General features: G+C 41.1%; 1 long non-coding RNA gene across 3 annotated transcripts in view; it reads left to right on the top strand.

Annotated features, from left to right (window-relative positions):
- The window catches only part of LOC116092859, a 37,604-nt gene that overhangs the window by 11,346 nt on the left and 2,725 nt on the right, over positions 1 to 23,533 (top strand). For 2 of the 3 annotated variants that reach the window (XR_004119538.1, XR_004119536.1), the window contains 2 exons: positions 5,780 to 5,910; positions 8,122 to 9,802. This is a non-coding gene — a long non-coding RNA (uncharacterized LOC116092859). Of the gene's footprint in view, positions 1 to 5,779; positions 5,911 to 8,121; positions 9,803 to 23,533 lie in introns of those variants that run through there. The other variant, XR_004119537.1, reaches the window with a different exon arrangement.

Here is a 23,533-nt window from a genome sequence, read left to right as displayed (position 1 = left end):
TGCTCCATTTATTCATTTATTTATCTATTGGCATTTGTGTACAAAATAATGGGCTTTGTGTGTGTACCTGTAGATGTATATGATGTATATGTATATGGTGCCTATGTATATGTATACACAATTCACATTGCTAATCTTTGCCTCTTACTTTCCTTACCTCTTCTGAACCTCTAAGTAGCTACTTTCCATTTTCACATGTAGCCTCTTCATGCTTTCATGTCTCGGTTGCTCTGTCTCTGTCTCTCTATCTCTCTGTCACACAAACACACACACATAATTTAAGCCTAGATTATACATGTGATATATTGTCTTTCTTGCTAACAAATAATCCTTGCCACCTAAGAATGTGCACGCTTTACTCATACTATGTCAGTGCTTTGATTTATCAACCGATTTAATCTGCTGATACTTCATTTTTCATCCCTACTTAATAGAGACAATGGTTTATAGTCTTTTATACATATGATCATTTTAAGCATTTTATATTAAATCTAAGCTGTTTGATGAAAAGAACTGTTGAGTTTTCCACCTTTTTCTGGTATTGAAAGGAGTTTAATAAATGATAGGATCATCTTTCTTTTAGTGTTTAAGTAAAGTTCAGCTGTAAACCCAGCTGGTTCCAGTATCAGTTTAGTGGAAGTTCATTAATCACCTTCCAGCTACTCTGTGGCAACTGGCTTAATAAAGTTTTATATTTTAATTTGACTATTTTATATTTTTTCAGGAATTCTTTTCTTTCTTCTATAATTTTCATATATCTTGCCTTGATGTTACATATGTTATTTTATCCTTTCAAATTATTGCACTTTATGGTTTTTCTATTATCTCCTATTATAATACTGTTAGAAGCCTGAGTTCTTTGGATCCTAAAGGGGGAAATAGAATGCATATGCCCAATGTCCAGATGTTGTAACAAACCAACTGCTGTGCCCTGGTCCATGCAGCCCAATTCCTAGCATAGCACTCCAGCACAAAGAACTACTAAGTAAGCTCATTATCTCATGCCTACTGTGTTAGTCAGCTCAAGCTGCCATGACAAAATTTCAAATCCTAGGCCATAAACTACTTTCATTTTCATGGTTCTAGATGCAGTGGTTCTCAGTCTTCCTAGTTCCATGACCCTTTAATACAGCTCCTCATGTTGTAGTGAGCCCCGACCATAAAATCATGTTCATTGCTACTTTGTGACTATAGTTTTGCTACTGTTATGGATGGTAATGTGAATATCTGATAGGCAGGATATGTGACATGCAACCCCAAAGAGACCACAGCCCACAGGTGGAGAGCTGCTCCTAGAGGCTGGGAGGTCTAAGTTTAAGGAACTGGCTGATCCCAGGCTAGGAGGAGACCTGAAACATCTAAAAAAGTTTATTTTTTTTAATGTGTATGAGTGGTTGCCTACATGTATATGAACCATATTCATACAGTGCCCACAGAGACCAGAAGAGAACACTGAATCCTCTTGAACTGCAGTTACAGAGGGCTTTGAGAGTCCACATGGGTGCCAGGAACCAAAAAGTCCTCTGCAAGAGTGATAAGTGTTCTTAATCACTAGACCATCTCAGCAGCCCCTAATGCATATCTTATAAGGTTATGAATTTCATCATGAGGACCTAACCTGGACCCGTTCACCATAGAAAAGAGTCCATATCCATACATCACTGTGTCAGGGATGAGAACTTCATCCTCAGATTTGAGTGTGACACAATTTAGTCTAAAGCCACCTGTTACCATCAAACCCACATGTTGTCTGCCTTCCTCCTGGTCAGTGTATTCAATCTCTCACTCTTGTTACTTATGGAAGGGGCCATGCCTGGAAATGGGATCTGTGTAGGCACAATCAAGTTAGCATGAAGTTATAGTGGGCCCAATCCAGTGACTAAGGACATAATGGTGTTTGTGTGAAATCCAATGCAGACTGGATTGATTCTCCACAAGCTCAACTAGGTGAGAGTGTGGGACAAATTGTCCCCAGGAACTCTAAGAAGAGGTGGACATGTCAGCACCTTGGCTGGGGACTTCTGAACTCCAGGATAGGTAAAAATTCATGTTGGTTTAAGCTACTTAGTACTCTGTGATGGTGTTCCTGGGTAATTGACAGTCCCCACGCCTTGTGCCTTATTGTTTCATCCTTGAATCATCCGCCGCATTATTAAATGTGATTCACACCACACCGTGGTTTAAAATGTCCAATGAGACTATTTTCTCCCAGTTATCTCAATGCTCATTTCCCCCATTTTTAAAATTCCAGACAACTGTAATTATTTGTAATACTGTCCCCCTTCCAATAAGGTTGAGATTTTTATTATTGCCCAGACACCCCATTTTCTCCTTCTCTTTCATTTTTATCTCTTTGAGCAGCCTCCTGGCTATCTTTCTATCTCAACCTAATACTTGAAGGTCAAATTTAAAATTAAAACCAAGTTCTTCATTAGTTAATCCAATGCTTCTTATCTCTCTTTCCTCCAAATTTATAGAGAAGTTGTCAGCTGTATTAATAATCTACCACCTTATTCTAGGCTGTTGCAATTGTTTATCTGTGTGTATCTTGGTGATTACTCTTTAAGGTGAACAGCATTTACACTTCTAAGACTCCCTCAGGCTCAGCACAGTGATAAGATATGCAAACGCATCTAATTAGTTTGTGCCCACCCTAGGAATACTAAATATTGTGCCTATCACATGCATAATGAATATTTAATTTAAACAGACAGGTGTGAATCCTGGCCAATGATGGTTCGGTATGAACTGTTTTTGGCTTTGATCTCATTCTTTCCATAGTTTATGACAACTACAAGGGAAAAGAAACTTCATCCAGTTGAAAGGGGTAATAGTGTGTGGGAAGCAAAGATTATCCACAGAGTGAAATATCTCTTCTGCAGTGTAGGTTAGCAGCTCATTATCATATGGGGACTCAACAGAGCAATAGAATTTCTCTCAGTATTCATAGAAGTCTCTACTTGGTAGAAAAAAAAAAGGCTACTTCTATGCCTACTCTCAATGGTTCCACCTTTGATGCTACTCACTCATTGTGCTGGCTAGTATTTTTGTCAACTTGACTTAAGTTAGAGTCAACTGGAGAGGAGGGAGCCTCCACTGAGAAAATGCCTCCATAAGATCAGGCTATAGGAAGGCCTGTAGGGCATTTTCTTAATTAGTGACTGATGGGGGTGGGGAGGCCCCAGTCCATTGTGGGTGGTGTCATCCCTGGGATGGTAGTCCTGGATTCTTAAGAAAGCAGTCTGAGCAAGCCATAAGGAGCAAGCCAGCAAGCTGCCCACCCTTAGCTCTTCATGGGCTTCTGCCTGCCCAGTTTGAATTCCTGTCCTGATTTCCTTTAATGGCGGACTACTGTGTGGAGTAAACCCTTTCCTCACCAAGTTGCTTTGGGCATGGTGTTATGTTAGCAATAGTAACCCTAGCTAGGATACCCACTTTCTAAGAAGAAAATATAGAATGGAGGATCCTTTAACAAGGCCTTCCTTCCTTCCTTCCCCTAGAACTCTAGCTTAACACTGCTTTCAAGTAACAGGGGGATTAGGAGAAGCAGCTAATCTCCTCCTGGCTCTAACTTTCTTGAATTCCTCTCCCAATTCAAGGTAACACCTCAAAGAAAACTTGGAAAACCCATTTCCATACACCAAGTTTCCTTCCTGTAGAAAGACAACAGGAAGCATTCCAGCATCTAGAGATCTCTCTCAGCTCCCTCCACTGACAAGCTAATTGGGCACATCCTGATTGGTCTCAGTGTTTTTCTCTGCTCATTCTGCTCTGCCCACTTACTCCCCTTCGTCCTCAGATAAGCCCAGGAGCACTGCAGCTCCCTGAGAGTTCATTTCTTCTCTAGTTATCCTATGTCTCACTCTTTACTTCATACAGGCTTCTCCTCAGATGTCACCCATCCCTGTGTGTTAAAACGCATGAATGGAGGCAAGGGGCTGACGACATAAGGTGGGAAAGCTGTAGGGTTGGTAATGGGCACAGTAGCAGGGAGTTGTGGTAAGCAAGATCCTGTCTTACGGTTTCCAGGAGCAAAGGCAGAGTTAGAAAAAGTTGGTTTGAATAACTTCAGGAAAGCTCAATAATCAATAACTGAATTTGGGGTAAAGAAGCAAGGATGATATTGACCTCAAATAGGAGAGTCCATGGAGGTGGGCAGCATTCTGGAAAAGTTTACCCTCAGGACCATTATTAAGTGTCATCAAGAATTGGATAAATCTAGGGGATACTGTCCCTCCAGGCTCAGCCAGAGTTCAGAGGTCAAAGCACGAGAATATAGAAAATAAAAGGTTACTGTAAGTGGCAGAGACATTTTCTTTAGCTCACCTCCACCTCCATCCTTTACTCCTGCACTTCCAGTTATTACACTTCAAAGAATTCACCTGACACTCTCAGTAGTGTCCCCTGATAGAATGTAACAATATTGAAACTTCTACAGTTTTATTGAGGTCACAGCTGTATCTCCAGAAGAAGAGGAGACTTTAGATGTTCATCGATGCTACTGCTGGCGGATGATTGCATATGTGTGCATAAGTAGTTTGGTATGAAATTTTCAGTGATATTACTAGCTGTGAATGGCTTATCAGCCCCAAACTATATTCTGTAAGGTGATTCACTCTCCAAGAAGGTGCTGATAATTAAAAATACCTCTACTGATAACAGAGATTGATTTAAAAATATATGGCAATAATCTTGAATATTTTTCAGGAGATGTAAGAACATAAAACTAATATTTCTAAATTAAATAACACTGATACAAATTGTGTAAATCTGCATTAGATATCATCTTACTATTGCTTCAGTTATGATTTTAAGGTATGTAACTAAACAGTCCATCAAATATTTATATCTCTGAAAATGTATGTGCTGGCTCATTTTATCCCACTTTTACGCAGGGGGTAGAATAATCTGAGCAGAGGGATCTCCTATTGAGAAAATGCCTCTGTAAGAGCCGGCTATAGGCAAGCCCTTAGAGAATTTGCTTAATCAGTAATTGATAGGAGAAGGCCCAGCCATGTCGGGTGGGGCCATCCTTGGGCTGGTAGTTCAGCCTTCTATAAGTAAGCAGACTGAGCAAACCATGATGGATAAAGCAGTAAGCAGCATCCTCCATGGCCTCTGCATCAGCTCCTGCCTCCAGGTTCCTACCCTGTTTGAGTTCCTGTCCTGACTTCCTTCAGTAATGAACTATGGATGTGGACGTGTAAGCCAAATAAATCCTTTCCTCTTCAAGTTGCTTTTGGTCATGGTGTTTCATGATAGCAGCTGTAATCCTAACTAAGACAATGTGTATATTCAAGTTGGACAGGAATAATTTTGGAAAAATTCCATCAAGACTGTTTAACATTCAAGTCCACTTGTGTCTCCTTATGCCAGGGTATGCTAATGTCATACAAGAGAAATTTTGCTAAAATATACTCTTTGCTAAATAGCACATTCCAGAATGAAGTGATGTCAGCCATGAGGATATTAGTTTCATAGCTGGTACCCTGATTTCTTTCCTCATCTTGAAAGAGAATGAGATCTTCCATCCTTCATACAAGAATAGATTGAAGTGCTGAACAAGCAGAGATCACTCAAGAGGGAGTTAGCTTCCTATGACAACTACTACTCAAGAACAGTAGCTAATGCCTTCACTTTGAAAACTATGGAGAACAAAAGGATGCTAAAATCTGATGCTTAGAGAATGTGAAAAAGATCCATATGACCAGTGGGCTTGAGAAAAGGCTTGTGTTTGGCCTGTTGCCTGTCTGATAACTAGATCATCTATTTTCAATAGGATGTGTTACCAACCATCCAAATAGTCCTGAAGAAAGAATGAGTTGAGCCAAATACATCAACATCATCCTTAGAACATCCATGGGAGTGTCCTGCGTGTCAACCCTAGAAGAGGAATTCAGCTGGCCTGAGGTAAGGTGATGGAATGTTTAATGTGTCATAGCTTACAACCACGGGTCTCAGGAAGAAATAGGTGCCAGGTTTGGTCTATTTGGGAGCAGTTTTTGGTACTCCATGGTAGGACAGCTGAAAGGAAAAATAAGGTGTTGGTACCTTTAACAAGTCAATTAACCTTGTTCCCACACCCATTTCTCACTCATTCATCTATTCAAATACATACATGACATTTCTTTTTAAGACTGATGTGAGCAGATAGAAGCTGATGGCATACAGAATGCTCAGAGCTGTCTCTAGTCTTCCTTCTTTTCTAGATTGAATTCTTGAAAACTGCTTGTTTCTAATCCACTTGAGCAGTGATTCATTTATAGTAGACACTTTCCTTTTCTCTGAAAAAAAAAAAAATATATATATATATATATGGTGACTGGGCCAGAGAGATGGCTGGGTTATTGAGTGCTTGCTTCCTTTGCAAGCGCAAAGACCTGGGCTTGAGTCCCCAGAATCGTTATACAACATGTGGGTGTACCTGGTTAGAGTACAGAGAATAAGGGTCTGTGGAATGCTAAGCCATGATCGAGACGTGTGTATTGTATCAGAAACTTACAGTAGTGCAGTGATCTCAACCTGTGGATCATCACCCCTTTTAAGGGTCATATCAGATATTGACATTATGATTCATAACAGTAGCAAAATTATAATTAGGGAGTAGCAACAAAATAACTTTATGGTTGGGGTCACCACAGCAGAGGGTGTTAAAGGGCTCACAGCATTTAAGAAGGCTGAGAATACCACAGTAGAGAGAGGCAGAAAGATCATGAGTGGGGTGGTGGGGCATGGGGAGAATACTATGGTCATATTCTCATGAACTCACAGCAGCTGTGGTTTTCTCTAACAGGGCTTGCACTAGATCAAGCCCCATCAGTAGCTGAGGCAGTCAGTGGCTGGCAGAGGGAGAGTCAATGGGCCCATAGTATGGATCATATGCCAATGGATGATCCCACACTCCTTTGCATATACAAAGCACAATTAGATTCAGTGGATTTTTTTTAATTGTAATGAGAACATAAAGTAGGAAGTTGAGGGTGAGTGTCTAGAAGCAGTTGTAGGGGGAAGAGAATGGATATAATAATACATGTATGCATGTATTATTGCATACACATATAAAGTTCTCAAATAACTAAAGTATGTATTTTTAAAATCTGGGCATGGTAACAACACTGTAGTCCCAATACTGGAAATATGGAATCAAGTGAATTCTTAGAGCTTGCTGGATTGTCATCATAGCCCATCTGGTAAGCTTCAGGCCAAAGAGAGACCTGGTCTCAAAAATAGATGGTGCCTGAAGAATGACACTCAGGGTTGTCCCATGGCCTCTATGTCATATGTATTTACATGCGTGCACATTTGCTCATATATGTACAAGCACACACGTGAAAGCAAGAGTGATTGTCAAGAGTAGTTTTCTTGCTGATCATGCTGTTTTGTGGGTGCTCAGAGAGCAGTATCAGTCATCATGCCTTGACATGGTCCGTGGCAGACGGTACCCATTTAAACTTCCAAGACACACAGTAATTGCTCGTGACTCCAGATGGGCCATGGAACTTACTTTTAAATACATACATATTTCTGCATGTATATGAGATTCTTGTAAATTAACTTTTTTTATACATTATAGAACTAACTCAAGGTGCTCCATTTTTATGTTGTACAGGGGTTTCTGGTAGGAAAGTAATAATATTTCAAACAAGAAATTGAATATGTGTGTTTTAGCAATGAGAAAGAAAGGGAGAGGAAAAGGGAGAGGGACAGAAGGGAGGGAGAGGGAGAAAAGGGGGGAAGGAGAGGAGGGGGAAGAAGAGGAGGGGGGAGGGAGAAGAAAGACCAATGAATTAGAGTAGAAAGAAAAACCTGAAGCTGTCTTTGAGTAATGTGTGCTAATACTGTAGTCTGAAAACTCAGTTGAATTAAACATCTAATCTGCATATTTGCATTTGGAAATGTTTCTATTGGCATTCATGTCTTGGCAAATGCTAATTTTCTCTCATTAGCAAACATTTATCATCTGCAGCTCCAAGAAAAAGAGCCAAACACACATGACTAGAAATCCCTTCTTACAGGCATGCAACTGTAACCATCTACAAAATTGTGTAATGTCACCCAAAGATAATCATTATTGTTGTTTCAGATTTGACCTCTTAGCTTTTCATTTATTTCTATTTTCAGTATGTTGAATTCAAGAAGGAATCTGGAGACAAACACTACATTAACTTTTACTGAAGGAATGTTCATTAGAAGATGCTCCATACCAGGTCTCTGGATTTCTGTGTATTTCATAAGCAGAGGTACCAGCTTCTTTTATTCTGAATTATATCTTCAAGGTTATTGATATAGCAGCACCATGGAAGCTAGAGATGCTATCTCTACCCATGGCGAAAGGTAGATTTATTGTCTGATATAATAGAATAACATGTTAAGATTTTGTCCTTGTAATATCTTCTCATAGCCTGTATCCTGAAAGCTTGGCCACTAGTCCGTGGCACTCTGGGAGGTGGCATCATCCTTAGGAGGTAGGAACTAGTAGAGAAAAGTTGGGTCCATATCCTTGTGGAAGGGAGATTAGATCACCAGGGGCATGTCCCTTTCAGGGATACTGGGAACCTCGCTGCCTGCTTTCTCTTCTCTGCTTCCTGGATGACATTAGTTCACTAGCAACTTTGTTGCATGCTATTCTTACACCATGCAATACTGCCTCACCACAAGCTTAGGGGCAATGGGACCTGGCAATCAAGAGACAAAATGGAAGAGCACACAACACAAAAGGAGCTTTCTTCTTTTAGGCTGATTTGTGTCTGACATTATTTTACCACACCCACAGAAAGCTGACTATCAGGAACATTACCTTCCAGGACAATGGTCTATGTGTTTGCTCATTACCTAGGCTGAGGGCCCTTAACCTCAACATGACTCTCTTGTATAATGCAACTGACAAATCCAAGTGCCACTGGCTCTGTGCATCACCTTTGATGAATGGAACTCAATCAATGCAAACCCGACAGTATTTTGGCTACTCCCCTTACCATATGATGTACAATAAATTGTTCTTTACCTTTGATGCAGGTGTCTCCTCCTTTTCCCAGTATTCATAAAGCTAAGGAGGATTAGATTAGCTTGTGGGCTTGCGTGTAGAAGAGAATTTCAGAACCTCGGTGGGACTTAGCATCATAGCAATGGAGATGAGGTGCCATAGACATGATTTCTGGAAGGAGTAATTTATTGGGCCACTCAAAAGGATTGGGGAGAAGTCCGGGGAATCTGTAGTGAATATTTTGACTAACTAGTGCAGTCAAGAGAGAGACGGGTGCTTCTCAATTTTATCATTTGTTAATGAGGCCACCCTCATTAACAATTAAAAATTAATTAAAAATTGGCGTGGCGGTAAAATGAGGAACACTTTGTATTTGAACACTTGGTTTCTGGTAGGTGGCGCTATAGGTGGCGCTGTTGGAGCGGTTTAGGGAGGTACAGAACTTTTAGGATGTGGAGCCTTGCAGGAGGCAGTGTGTCATTGAGGGTAGGTCTTTAGGGTTTATAGTCTGACCTCACTTCTAGTTCACTGTCTCTGCTTCCTGTGAGTGTGGCAATCTCTCAGCTTTCTCCTGCCACAATGCCTTCCTTGCCATTATGAACATCCAGTCCTCTGAAACTATCAACCCCGAAGCACTTTCTTCCCAAGCACTTCCTTCCTTCCTAAGTTGCTTCTGGCCATGGTGTTTTCTAACAGCCACAGAAAAATAAGTCCTACAGCTAATGGAGACAGCTAAGCATTGTTGTTTATTATTCTGTTCAAATTTTAGCATCAAAATTTTATTGACGCCGGGCAGTGGTGGCTCACGCCTTTAATCCCAGCACCTGGGAGGCAAAGGCAGGCGGATTTCTGAGCTCGAGGCCAGCCTGGTCTACCGAGTGAGTTCCAGGACAGCCAGGGCTACACAGAGAAACCCTGTCTCGAAAATAAAAAAAAAAAAAAATTATTGACTTCATAAAATAACCTGGGATATATTCCATTCTTTTCTTCCCTCTGGAAAACTTTGTATACATTTCAAATATTTACAAGATTTATGAAGCCACATATAACTAGGATTTTCATTGAGGGAAATTCTAAATTTGTCGATTCACATTTCTTAGCAGGTATAAACTTATACTAGTTTTACATTAATAATTTTGTTCATTTCTGTGATCTATATTTGCTAATTTTAAACATTTGGGATACACACACACAAACACATATTGTAAAAGGTTTGTCTGGAGTTCATTAATCATGCTCATTATTTTTGTCATATGACAAATGTTGTTCTTTATGTTACATCTTTCCTATCCTTTCCTACAGCTTCTTTTAAATTTAACTTTTATTCACTTTAAAAATTTTTTTGAGATTTTATTTTATGTTATGAATGTTGATATATATATATGTGTGTGTGTATATATATATATACATACATATATATATATACACATATATATACATATACATATACATACATATACATATATACATACATATACATGAGCCTAACCTTGCTCTGTCCTAGGCCAACATCAAACTCAGGAATCTATCTGCCTTGTAAGCATAAACAAACAAACAAACAAACACTTTGCTGGGTGAGATCTTCTGCAACTGCCACTCCCTAGAGCTCTTCATCTCCTTCCTTAGTAATTTTCTAACAAGTTGGCTCACAGTGCAGCTGCTTTTGTTCCTTTAGATTTGAGAAGCTTCTCATATAATTCATATTGCATCCTTAAATACATATTCTTTTTCTTTCTTTTCTTTTTGGTTTTTCGAGACAGGGTTTCTCTGTGTAGCCCTGGCTGTCCTGGAACTCACTCTGTAGACCAGGCTGGCCTCGAACTCAGAAATCTGCCTGCCTCTTCCTCACAAGTGCTACGATTAAAGGCATGCACCACCACTGCCAGGGAATAAATACATATTCTTGAACTCATGTATTTAGAGTTCTTTCCCATAGCCTTAAGGGCTATTCTGAAGGTCCCAGTGTTCACCATTTTGTGTAGACTCAACCATACCCTCAACTCCTGGACTTGTGCTGTTTCTAATTATCATGGAGTCATTAACATTGACAGGGAAGATGTTTCCCAGAAGGAAAGAGTCCTCCACTGCTAGTGTGTCCAGAAAATATGTACATTATTACTCAAACAAGCCCTATGGCCACAGCAGTCACGACAGACACTCAGTGCACCGAGGCCCTGTTCCAGGGGCGGGAGCCATGTCACTCTCTCCCCACTGGGTACACGTTGACAGCTCTGGGCTCTGCTTGTGTTGGCTCTCCAGACAGCTATCTGCATGATAGCTAAAAGACAGCTCTCTTGCTAGAAAAAAATTCTAAAAGCTCATCTCTTGCATCAAAGTCCAGCCTTTTATTTGCATATCAATTTGATTGTCCACCCCAGGTTCCCTTTTGATTACCCCATGCATCTTATGACCTTAGCCCCTTAATTCTTAGAAGACAGCAAGAACATTTTTTAACATAGCAAATGAATCCAGAAATCTGCCTGCCTTTGTAAACACAGACAATAAGCTAGCTAGGTGGAATCCAGCTCTGAGATCTCCATTCCCACCACACCTGGGCCTAAACTACGTCTCCCAGGCTGACTTTGAACTCTGGAATCTGCCTGCCTTTGTGAGAACAAACACTAAGTTTAGCTGGGTGAGATCTTGCCCTGTGATTACCACTCCCTAAATGTCTTTATCGCCCTCCTTAATATCTTTCTAAGAAGCAGGCTGATAGTGCAGATGCCTCTAATCTTTTTAGGTCTGTGAAGTCCCTCATACAATTCATATTGCATCCTCATATTCTGCATAGTTGAGAAATTTTATATTCTTTCACTCATGCTTTCAGAATTTTTACCCCACAACCTTAAGGGCTGTCCTGAAGGTTACAGCAGTTACCATTTTGCTAAGGAACACCAGACATACCCTCAGCTCCCGAGCTCCTGCAGTTTCTAATTATGGAGTGATTAACCTTTACTGGGAGAGCACTCCTCAAAGGAGGAACAAGTTGATATGTACTTTATTATACAAATGAGCCTTATGCCTAGCAAGCATCAGCACTCACAGGAGGCCCACACACTGCTAGCTCTGTTCCAGGGGTGGAAACTGTGTCCTGCTGGTGCTTTCACAGGGGCCATGCAGGACATATGTGTGCAGTATTTTTACAGATCAGAAGAGGGAGTCAGATTCCCTGGGGACTGGAGTCACAGATGATTGTGGGTTAACATGTAAGTGCTGGGCATAGAACCTGGGTCTTGTGGAAGAGCAGCCAGTGTTTTTAACTGTTGAGACACTGTCCGGCCCCTCTCTACTTCTCTGTTTCTGTGTGTGTGTTCAAGGAGCTGATGGTCAGTGTTTACTTTTGTCTTAATCTTTGTCTTTAGATGCAGATTAAGTATGGCAGTAATTCCATCCCCTAAGAGCTGATAAGTCCATTTTCTTTACAGTTCACTTAAAAGTCTTTTATAAAAATGACTCCCTTGACCTATGGGTTATTTAGAATTAAATGTCTTCAAATTTCAAATCTAGAAGAATATTCCAATCAGCTCTATCTCACTGGATTCTGAGCTGTCTTAATTGCAGTTTAGTCAAAGAATGAAGAACACTCTGTTATTAAGAGTGTTTACTTCGGTGTGATTAACTTTATGGCCTAATCACATCTTTTAGTAAATGTGTGCATGTGTCTAAAAAGAATGCTTATTGGGAAATTATAGGTCTACTGCTTCCTGCATATCCATTTGACAGGCCTTGTAATTGGGTCTTGTATATTCTTACTAAAATTTCATCAGGGACTCTTTAGTTTAGTGAGAAACAGTTATGTCAAAAATGTCTTATTGTAATATTGACTATTTTAATTTCTTCAATTTTTATTTTATGTATTTTGAAGTTACATGTAATTTGGTTATCATAAAATATTTTTTATAGTTGGAAAGGACTTCCCCATAAATACTAATATCTCTGATATTAACACACTATATTTTTTCTAATTAGATTGTGTATTATAGTCAATATTTCCCTATTCTTACATTTTAACTGTCAGATTATAAGCAGACAATAATTGGGTTTTGTTTTTTTTTAATCAGCACAACTATCTTTGTCTCTTTAGAGCAGTTTACATCTAATATAATTACAGATCTATAAGGTTAAAGATAGCATTTTACTATGGTTGGATTAATGCTCTGGTCCATGTGTTTGTGTTTTATCATGAGTGTTCTTAGTGCCTTCTTTGGATTTGATCTGTGGGCAGCAGGCTCACAGTCTTCAGAAGGAAGTGGAGTAGAATTGAAGACTAAGATGCACAAAAATTGTGTGGTCTGAGAGAATCGGGACATGTTATAATGAGATTGTGTTCTTTAAAGATCCATGCTGCCCGTGGTCTTTGAAGAAAGATGAGGACATGCTGAAGCACATGACCACATATGGTTTTGATTTTTCAAAGGAGGAATGTAACATTATTTTCCTCTTGACACCAGCATTGGGGAAAATTCTAAACTTAATGTCTTAGAAAGAATGGCTTGTGAGGCAATCTTCAGGAAAAATAAATGGTGATTGCCAAGCCAGAATGTGTTAATTTGAAATGCCAAATAAAATTATCCGCATTTTCTCTGTGAAAGAATCACTAGACCAGCAAAACAGAAAGTGATAGATAAATAATTCTGGAGCTCAACAAGCTGTTTGACATAAGACCCACTGGGTGGACAGGCTGGAGAAGCACAGGCTGGAAGACATTGTAATTGCTTTCTTTTAAAGCTTATTAAGCAACGGTTGCTAAATCTGCCCATTCATTATGTTGGTCTTCATGTGGCCCACCACTTTAAGCAATGACTCAGATAAATATACATAGAAATAATGCTATAAAACTATTTGTGCTTTAAAGCTGTAAGGGAAAAAAATATGTGTTGAGTGATGGAAAGGGACTCAAAAGGATCTTTTCGGTCACTCATTGTGGTAGATGGGTAAAGCCAGGGTCCTGAATACACACACACACACACACACACACACACACACACACACACACACGTGAGTTCAGGAATCACCACTTGAACCATACAAACACTGACCTCAGTTAAACAAGAATAGTTTATTGAGCATACACCTCAGTACTGAACATTCAGGACCGCAGAAAAGACTTAGAAGCCTAACTGAGGTACTAGTGTGCTTCCAGGATAGTCTTTTCATAGGAAAAGAACAGGTTCAAAAATGTAAGGGGCAAGGAAGGGCAGAGCAGTTGGCTTACTAGGCAAAGTATTATCAGCTAACCTTTAAGCTGATTGGCCCTGAGTAAGGTAAAGGTGTGTGGATGGGTGGTGAGTGGGGATTTCAGAACATTGAGATAACAGCATGAGTATTATAATCATAACTTTTTGACTTATTAGTACCACAGTGTCAGTCACAAAAACAACAGTGAGCTCATATGTAGGTGCAGGGAAGATTGCCTGGTGGTCAGCTCTGACTCAAGATATTTTAGAATAACAATTCATATTGACCTTTGATTTGATGGATCTTATGTAAGGCTTCATGGACCTTCTTAAGATTATCAAACATCATACAGACAAAATAGGGTATGTGGTCAGAACATCCTTGCTCTAAGCCAAATCACTTCTATAGGGGTTAATGACTCGCAGGCATGTTACAGCAACAATATGAAATAGCTGGCAGGCATGAGCCAAAATGACTACAGCTATTCTGGGCACAAGTGTCAGATCATAACTATATGTATATATACAAATATAGGTCAGGGATTCGTTCTTGCCGATGGGATGGGTCTCAATTTGGGCCAGTCATTAGTTAGCCATTCCCTCCATCTCTTAATCAAAGATGCCAAATAATAAGGAGGGCAAAAGGGAGGAGACTTGAATCACTCAGAGGGGGGGGAATAAAATAGACATTGGAGGTGGATTGATAGACGGAGGGATCTGGGTGAGAGAGGGGATGAGGAGGGGGATGAGGAGGGAAAGCAGGGTAGAGAGAATAAAAATCAGCAGAGGACTGGGGAGCTGGGGGCATCTCTAGGATGTGCCAGAGATCTGGGAGGCTCCAGGGAGTCTATGAGGGAGATTCTAGCTGATACTCCTAGCAGTAGGGGATATGGAGCCTAAACCAGCCACCTCCTGAAGCCAGGCAGGACTTCCAGTGGAAGGATAAGAATACCAACCCACCCACAAAACTTTCAACCCAAAATGTGTCCTGCCTATGAGATGTGCAGGAACATAATTTTAAAAATCAGTTATTACTAGAGGCATAAAAACTGTTTCTCTGCTCCATTCTTCCTTGTGCCCAATTCCCTTCTTAGACCTAATTTCCATTTTTTTAAAGGTATCTTTAGGAGCTATTAATTCTTGTTGGCTTCTCAAGATAAGGCTCCACTCTATGAACTTGCTATGTAAGCCAGACTGGCCTTGAACTTATGGCAATCCTCCCGCCTCAAAGCTGTGGTGCTCTCTCTGCCTCAGCCACCTTAGTGCTGGAATTACAGATATGGGCTGCCCGGCTGTGATTTCTGGAAGCCTTGGGGATTTGTCTTGGTCTCTTGAAGTCCTCAAATACCATATCTTGCAATGATTTTATTTTTCTGAGATGTGATGTCAGACACCCTTCCAGCTCATACACTTCTCCACCCAAGGTGTCCACCTCTCTAGCTGTGTTTGGGTTGTTATCATTCATTTTATTAAAGCTGTGTGATGGTGCTGAGTGCCAAGCTCTATGCTCCCCCATGGTTTGCATTGTGAATGTCCCCTGAAAAGCCCTTCTTATGACTGAGGATTGTCCTCAGCTTATGGCATTGGGAGGAAATGGTAGGTTACTTGAGAGGTGGAGCCTACGGGAAGGGCTTCAGGAATGAGAGCCCAGTCACTTCCTCTCCTCTCTTAGGCCTTCCAGCCATAAGACTGACAGTTTGGGTCTATCATATACTCATACCATGATGTATGTCATGGGCTAGAGTGATAGGGCAATCGATATGGATAACAAAACCCACTGAATAAACCCACACTACATCTCTCTTTGTAAGTAGGGCTTAGGCATTTGGTATAATCAGAGAATACCGACAAACACACTCCTTAACAACTTCTTTTGTTGCCTGGAGTCCTAGCTGATTGATTTTGTTTGCTTAATTTGCCATGTCAGTCAATAATGTATCAGGGGCGAATGGAACACATTCTCTCTGAATTAGCTGCATGCTCTCTTGTGTAGCTTTCTGTTGAGATTTCTCTCCAGAACTGTCTGTTCTCTTGCCCCAGTCAGACCTGCTTTTCTTGGGGACTGCTCCTTAGCTGGAGTGACAACATTCTTACCACCTCCAAGTCCCAGAATCCTCTTGGCTTCTTCCCAGAACTCCGTTTCTCACTTGGCTCACTTTGGTTTGCTGAAGCATGTGCTGCTAGGGCCTATGACAAAGCCTATCAGAAGATGTTTTGAGGCCTTACAAATGTTTTATTGTGTCTTCCTCCTAATCTCACACTTACATGGCAATAAATTCAAAAGAAAAACTTATTTTCCCTTGTCGTCTGAGGGGAATTGCTGAGTTACGTGTGGCTCACACTTTGAGATGCTGTTCTGTGGATGTTATTTTGTTGATGAGCAGAGAACTGGTTCATTAGAAGGTGTTGCTCTACAAACATGATGGCTGTTTTATTTGTATATTTCCGACTCTTTACCTGGGACTTTCAAGTGGTCTGATCAACCTTCCCAGAAATGGATCTTCCTGTCTGCTGCATGTGGGGGTGGGGATGAGGGTGGGGCCGTGAGCCTGACTGGCAGTATCCTCAGCCAAACAGACCCCTGCTATTGCTCAACCCCACCCCTTCCACACAGCCCCCTCTCTACGTGTCACCTCTCTCTGCTCTTCCTGATTGCCAAAGATCCAATGTTCCTGGCTCAGTTTCTCCCTGGAATACACTCCCATCTTCTGCCATAGCCAAAGAAGACAGTTTTCTACCATGTAGACCAAAGGAGGCTCATGGGTCTAACTGCGGTTCACATGAAAGTGAAAGTCAGTATCCAGCCTTTACAGTTAACCGTTCACCAACTTAGAGACATTTGAACTTTTACATTAGGAAACTCAGGCCTCAAATTATTAACCCGTTTGCTCTGTTGCTAATTTATATTTCCATAATTCCTCCTTATTTCTAATTTAATTACAAGTTCACTATAAATTATAAAATAAACTCAAATTAATCCCTCCCTAGTGCTAATTTATATTTCTAGTTTTGTTGGTCCAGGAAACTTAAAAATCACTGATTTCTCTGGTTTAAAGCTTCCAAACTGTTGGGGCCACTTTATATCTGCTCTTCACTCCTATTTCCCTTGTCCTTTGTCCTTTAAAAAACATTGAGATGACATTTTAATAATAATTCACAAGCAAACAGGTATAAATGCACAAGTGTTCGGTTTGCTATGTTTTCTTAAATGGTTTTCGTTTGTTTTTGTTTTGCTGTGAACTTCTCAGAACCTAAATGATGCCTAATTTATTTGTAAAAATATCAGAGAATAAATTTATTTTTTCTCAGTGTTATAACAAAATATTTGAAGCATGGTACTGTAATAGAACAAAGGGGGTTTAGGGTTTATTTAGCTCATTGTTTGGGAGGTGGAATGTCCGAACAACACAGGGCTGATTCTGATGAATCAACCTTCCTTAGTATAATAGATGATGTCAAGGTGTATGACTATATGGTATAGAAAGACACACAGACACAGACACACACAGAGAGAGAGAGAGACATCAAGAGAGAGAGAGAGAGAAAGAGAGAGAGAATCACAGGGTCAAAAAAGAAGCTAGAAAGAAACTCAAAGTCAGGCTAATCTTTTAAAAGAATATCTCACTCTTATTACAAGTCATTTTCTTTTTTACTGGTGGCATCTCAAACATATCCCCAACCCCTAAATAATCTACCATTTCAACATTACCATATAAGGGCTATCTCTAACTTATAGCCATTGGGATGAGGGCTAACTCAAGCTCCTGGGGAGTTTCCTTTTGTTTGCTAACACTTCTGTTATCACAAGGAGTCTCTAGATTTCGTTTGTTTACAGCCTGCTTCCTGTCACACTTCTGAGGGCTTTGAACCAGCCTGGCTCTGAGTGGCATGCCTTTGCCTTCCTGTGTTGTTCTTGTGGCAGATATAACTCTGGGAAAGGAGGAAGCATCTGAGCCAAGGGCAGCTTCTGTTCAGGTGTTACTATTGTACTGTTCACTGAAGCACACCACACACAAGTATGCAGCTGTGGGACCTGCAAAAGTTTGTTTCTCCTGGGACGACATGCCTTGCCAGACAGTTGTCACAGACACATGTGCGTGTAGGGAAAGACGGAAGGGACAGCTGTGATCAGCTCTGTTGAGTATGGAGCTTCTCTTAAAAATCAAAGTTGCTAGCTCCTCACAGCATTTGTATGGTTAAGACAAATTTTTCTATATGTTCAGGCCTATGGCAGATAAGCAGATGGTGTTACATAAAGGAGAAATCTTCAGAGTCTTCTAGACTGACTCCACAAGCCATAGGGAACATGCTACCTGGAATCTCAAAAGACCTGAGAAACGCTGGTGTAAACCCACATGCTTCCTGGTTTAAGAACAAATAGGTCCTTCCACCCTGAGTAGTTTGGAATAAAAACAATCTGTATACAAATACTGTTTTCTTTTACAAAGTATTCCAAAGTAAGTTTTATTATTGTGTAGGAAGAAATTATAGCCAGGCACACCTTTAATTCCAGCACTTGGGAGGAAGAGACAGGCAAATCTCTGTAAGTATGAGGCCACCCTGGTCTACAGAGTAAATTCCAGGATGGCCAATGCCAATATCACACAGTGAACCTTGCCTTGCAAAACCAAATATTATATATGTGTGTGTGTGTGTGTGTGTGTGTGTGTTCTCAGAGTTTTTCTGTGAGAGTTAATGATTACAGAGAAAGGAATAAGTACTTACATGAAAAATAGAAAATAAAAATAGGCTTTCTAAAATCAACTTAGGGATGTTTCACAGACTTTAAAAAACAAACGGAGGTAGGGCTGGAGAGCTGGCTCAGTAGTGAAGACCACTGACTGCTCTTGAGGAGGATTCAGACTCAGCTCCCTGCACCCATCTGAAAGCTCATTATCATCGTAACTTCAACTCCAGGAGATACCACGCTCTCCTCTGCCCTCTGTGGACACTGCACATACACGGTACACATACATACATGTAGGCAAAATCTCATACACGTAAAATAAATAATGAAGATTTGATTTTCTAGAAGACGGAAAAATTTTTCTTTAAGGGCAAGGTATCTAGTATTCTGAACTAGGTGTTTGCTGGTTAGCCTGGCAGGTTTGGAGGCTACACTGAGCTGAGTATCTTAGACAGTTCAGTGATGTCTCCACCATCCTGTCCTGTGCTGTTTGGCTTACCCTTCAAAATACCATTTTCATCAGATTGAAAAATAAAATCGTCTTTTTACATCGAAACAAAGACTCTGGGAAGAAATACAGACTCTGTGGGAATCATGGTCTGTTGTCTGTCTATCATCAGAGGACCTCAAATATTTTTCTGTGATTGGGATAACAACTTCGTTATGCGACCAGTGGCCACGCTTGATATAATCCATAGCGAGAACTCTGGCAGCAGCTAGGAGCAACGATCTCATCCATAAGCCTAGAAACAGTTGTTGGCTTACAAGGACCGTAAAACCACAACACTTCATTTCTTTCTACCTCCACAACAGTGAGTCTTACAGAGGCAACAACCCTGTTCACATAGATACTTAAGACCAGTCATAGTGCATCCTGAATGAAAATTACGTTCACCCTCTTCAAGGGCACTTGTCTGTCTGTGCGACTTTTCATGCAACTTTAACATCAAGTCTGTGCTGGAGAAAACCCTAGTGCCCACTAAATGATGAATGACTAAGGAAAAGATGGTGCATATACTGAGTGGAAGAGAAAGCAGTCAGAGAAGCATCGCATCCTGTCATTGCAACCACACAGATGGAACTGGAAATCACTATGTTTAGAGAGAAATAAGTGAGGTCCAGCTTGGTGCCACCGCTCATGTAGAATCTAAAAGTAAATCTCCTCATGCCTGTGTGACAAGTGCTTACTCCATTGAGCCACCTCCTAAAATTGTTAGAATTTTAAGCTCACTGGTGTATGCCACAAAGGCGGGCAACTGTGGCTTGCCATTTCTGTGGAAAGGTACGATTAAAAAGAACTCTGGGCCCAAGTCAAAACAGGGATATGAGTGGCATTTTAAACTTGGTGCTGGACTGCATGGGTGAGGTGGGGTAGGGGAAGACTCTAATGCTCTGCATGGCTTCTCTGTGGCAGGGGATCAGACCCCAGGCCCTTGTGGTTGTGGGGCAAACACTTTTCTAAGGCATGATAATTTCCCCCCTCAACAATGAGGGTGGTTCAGCTCTAACAACTCTTCTTTTACACTAAGAAGCCACGTGGGATCAGAAAATGGGGAGGTTTGTTCTTCTGAAGTAGAATAGGGACAAAGTGTAGAGTCTTCTGCTTCAGGTCCAAGAAATCATATCCATCCCAGGGATCAGTGTACATTAATGTCTGGAGGCCATTTACTCAGAGTTAATTCTTGATAACAAATGGAAAGGAGACACAGATTGAAACCAGAGTAAAAACCAATCATCCCAGAGCGGCATGCTCTGCGCAGGTGCCAGGACGTGCTTGTCAGTTGGCAGTCTTTTCATTTGAAACTCATGGCTGCACAAGTCCTGTCTAAGAGTGTTAGGGACAACTTCCTATGTAAACAGGCTTGATGAATCTCACAAGTGCTCGTTTAGACTGTGACCTTTTTATTAATGCAGACCAATCTACTGTCTTTAGGGGTTCATTATGATGCTTTGATTCCTGACCCCAATGTAATAATGAAATAAACTGAAAACTCACCCACAGTATGTCAGAACAGGTATCCGTGTACGAGCTGGATCATGCATAGGTGGGTTGGGAGCCAGGAGAACCAGTTGCCTCGGTGAAGTTATCTGCATCATTTGTTATCCCCTGTAGCAGTAAATTACCACACTTGAGTTTTAAACAATACCAATTTATTATACTCATTCCTGAAGGAAGCCACAGGGTAGTCAGGCTCAACTGTAGTCAGTCTTTGCCACTTTGTGGCTTCTTCTTCTCCCATCTATCACCTGATCATCTGGGGGGGGGGAGAGTGTCTTATCCTTCATCTCCCTAGATTTGCCCCCTATCACTATGAAAGAGGGAGAGGGAGAAGAAGAGGGAGAGGAAGAAGAGGAGGGAGAGGGAGATCCAGAATCTAATTTCTTTTTGTTTCTTCTTTGAGCAGGAATCCTAACAAAGCAAAAGCAACCCCCTGTATGACCAACCAACCAACCAACAACTTCCTCTCAGGGCCCTAAGCACTCATACACCCTCTGAAAAGTTCCCAGAATTCCACACATCACCCCATTGCAGAAATTATCTGCAGCTGGCAAAACCATGCTTCTGTTAGAGCATGAGTCAAATTATGGTCAGCTGCAGCTGCCTTTCCAAAGCATCCCCTCATCCCTATACCTGAGATTAAAATGACTAATTATGTCACCAAACTCCCCCAGGGTTTTCATTCAGAATCTCATGGTTCTGTGACAGCACAGTTCAGCAAGCCCCAGACTGCTTCCTGGATGGCTGGTCCTTCCCGGATCTCAAGGCTCACGGTTCTCCCCTGTCAGCATCAGCAGGGCTGGTGATTTAGGCAATGTTCTGTTGCCGTGACCAGATGCCACGACTATGGCAACCCTTACCAAGGCAAATTTAATTGAGACTGGCTAACAGGTCCAGAGGTAGTCCGTTATTGTCATGGTGAGAAGCATGACAGGCACTCATGCTAGCAGTCATGCTTCTAGACGAGCCAAGAGTTCTACACCTGGATCAGCAGGTAGCAGGAATCGAGAGAGGAAGCCACCAGGCCTGGCTTGAAATTCTGAAACCTCAAAGTCCACCCCCAGTGACACACCTATTACAAGGCCACACCTCCTAAATTCCTATCAAGTAGTGTTGACCCTATCAATCCTTTATGACCAAGCATCTAAATATATGAGCTTATGAAGGCCATTCCTATTCAAACCACCTCAGTGTTTAGCCCAAGTATATGTGTGCCACTATGAGAACTTTAGGGCTTAGGGCTATCTTGTAATACTTGTTGTTGTGGTTCTTAGACATCACAGCCAGGTAGGACTATTGGTTATTTCACTTCCATGGCAGTTTGTATAGCACAGTCCACTACCATGAAATCTGGTCCCAGGGAAGAAGCTCTCAGGTCAGAGCCAGCTTGGGTCCTCTGAGTAAGTCCTATGGTAGTCGTGTATGGCGTCTTTGGTAATAGGGATTGCCTTCAACCTGTGGGAGGCAAACAAGGTTAGGAGCCATAGCTTCTGTTGTTTTGGGAGTCTCATGGACTCCCCTAACCAAAATATGCTTGATACTAGGATATTTGTTAGATTGTGTGATTTTTGTTTTTAAGAGGCAGAACAGATCTTTCAGTAAACAGGGGTGACTGACTTACACCTGTGGGGCAGAGGTACAGTGTGGATGCAGGAATGAGAACCCCAGAGCAGTGGTACACAGTGGAAAGAAATCTGAATTTTCACTAGACTATATATTATTTTGTTCTATTTAAAGCTGTGGGGCAAGAACAAGAGGTACATATTGCCTATTCTAATGTAATAATATATTCAAAATCAAGTACTATAGTTGGCTAATTCACAAAAATCAAATAATAAAATAAACTCATATAGTTAAAAGCCAGTAATGATATTTGATATTCTGTTAGTAGCATTATTGAGTAGCTAAAGACTTACTTGGTCTAAGGACTTCATATGTATATGTGAAATGAGAAACAAAACGATTAAGCAGTTTCGAAAGAACACTAAACACAATTACGTGTTGAGTGATGGCAGAGAGAATACAAAGGAAATTATTTCCTGTCTTCAAGCTACTTGAAACTTGTTAACCTAAGATAGCAAGCAAGAAAAAAAATAATAAAGTATCACAGATCAAAATGATGTGCTTGGCTCCCCTCTTGTGAGGCCATTATAGAGAGATCTTTCCGCAGTAAAGAGATAATTAAGGTTTTGACCCTCTTGGATGCTAATAACTCCCACACTAGAAAGAAGCTCTTCTTGTTCCGGAAGCTCTCAGCCACCCACAGTGGCCATAGACTCAGAGCACGGTGGGAGCATTCTGTTCCTGCCCAGCACACAACATGGGAGCACAGAGGTCAAAGGCCAGCCCTCAGCTGTTCAGTCAGGACAGTTGTTCTTGACTGGCTTTAGAATCACGAGGAAACACATCTCTGGAAGCGTGTGTGTGGATGTTTCCAGAGGTGCTTAATTCCAGGGAAGGCTCTCCCTGAGCAGGAGCAGCTCCCTGTTCTAATGGGTTGTAGTCCTGGTGTGAATAAAAGGAAAAGTCAAACTTGGCCCCAGCAGTCATCATACCTTCCTGACGATGTACACAGTGCTACCTCACACTATCTGCCCCGTGTCTTCCCTTCCATGCTGGGTTGAACCCTCAATCCAAGAGACAAACCTTTCCTTATTAAGTTGCATTTGTCACAGCAATGCTATATA

Source organism: Mastomys coucha, unplaced genomic scaffold, assembly GCF_008632895.1.
Source record: "Mastomys coucha isolate ucsf_1 unplaced genomic scaffold, UCSF_Mcou_1 pScaffold16, whole genome shotgun sequence".
Taxonomy (NCBI): Eukaryota; Metazoa; Chordata; class Mammalia; order Rodentia; family Muridae; genus Mastomys; species Mastomys coucha.
This window is presented reverse-complemented; position numbering and strand designations above follow the sequence as displayed.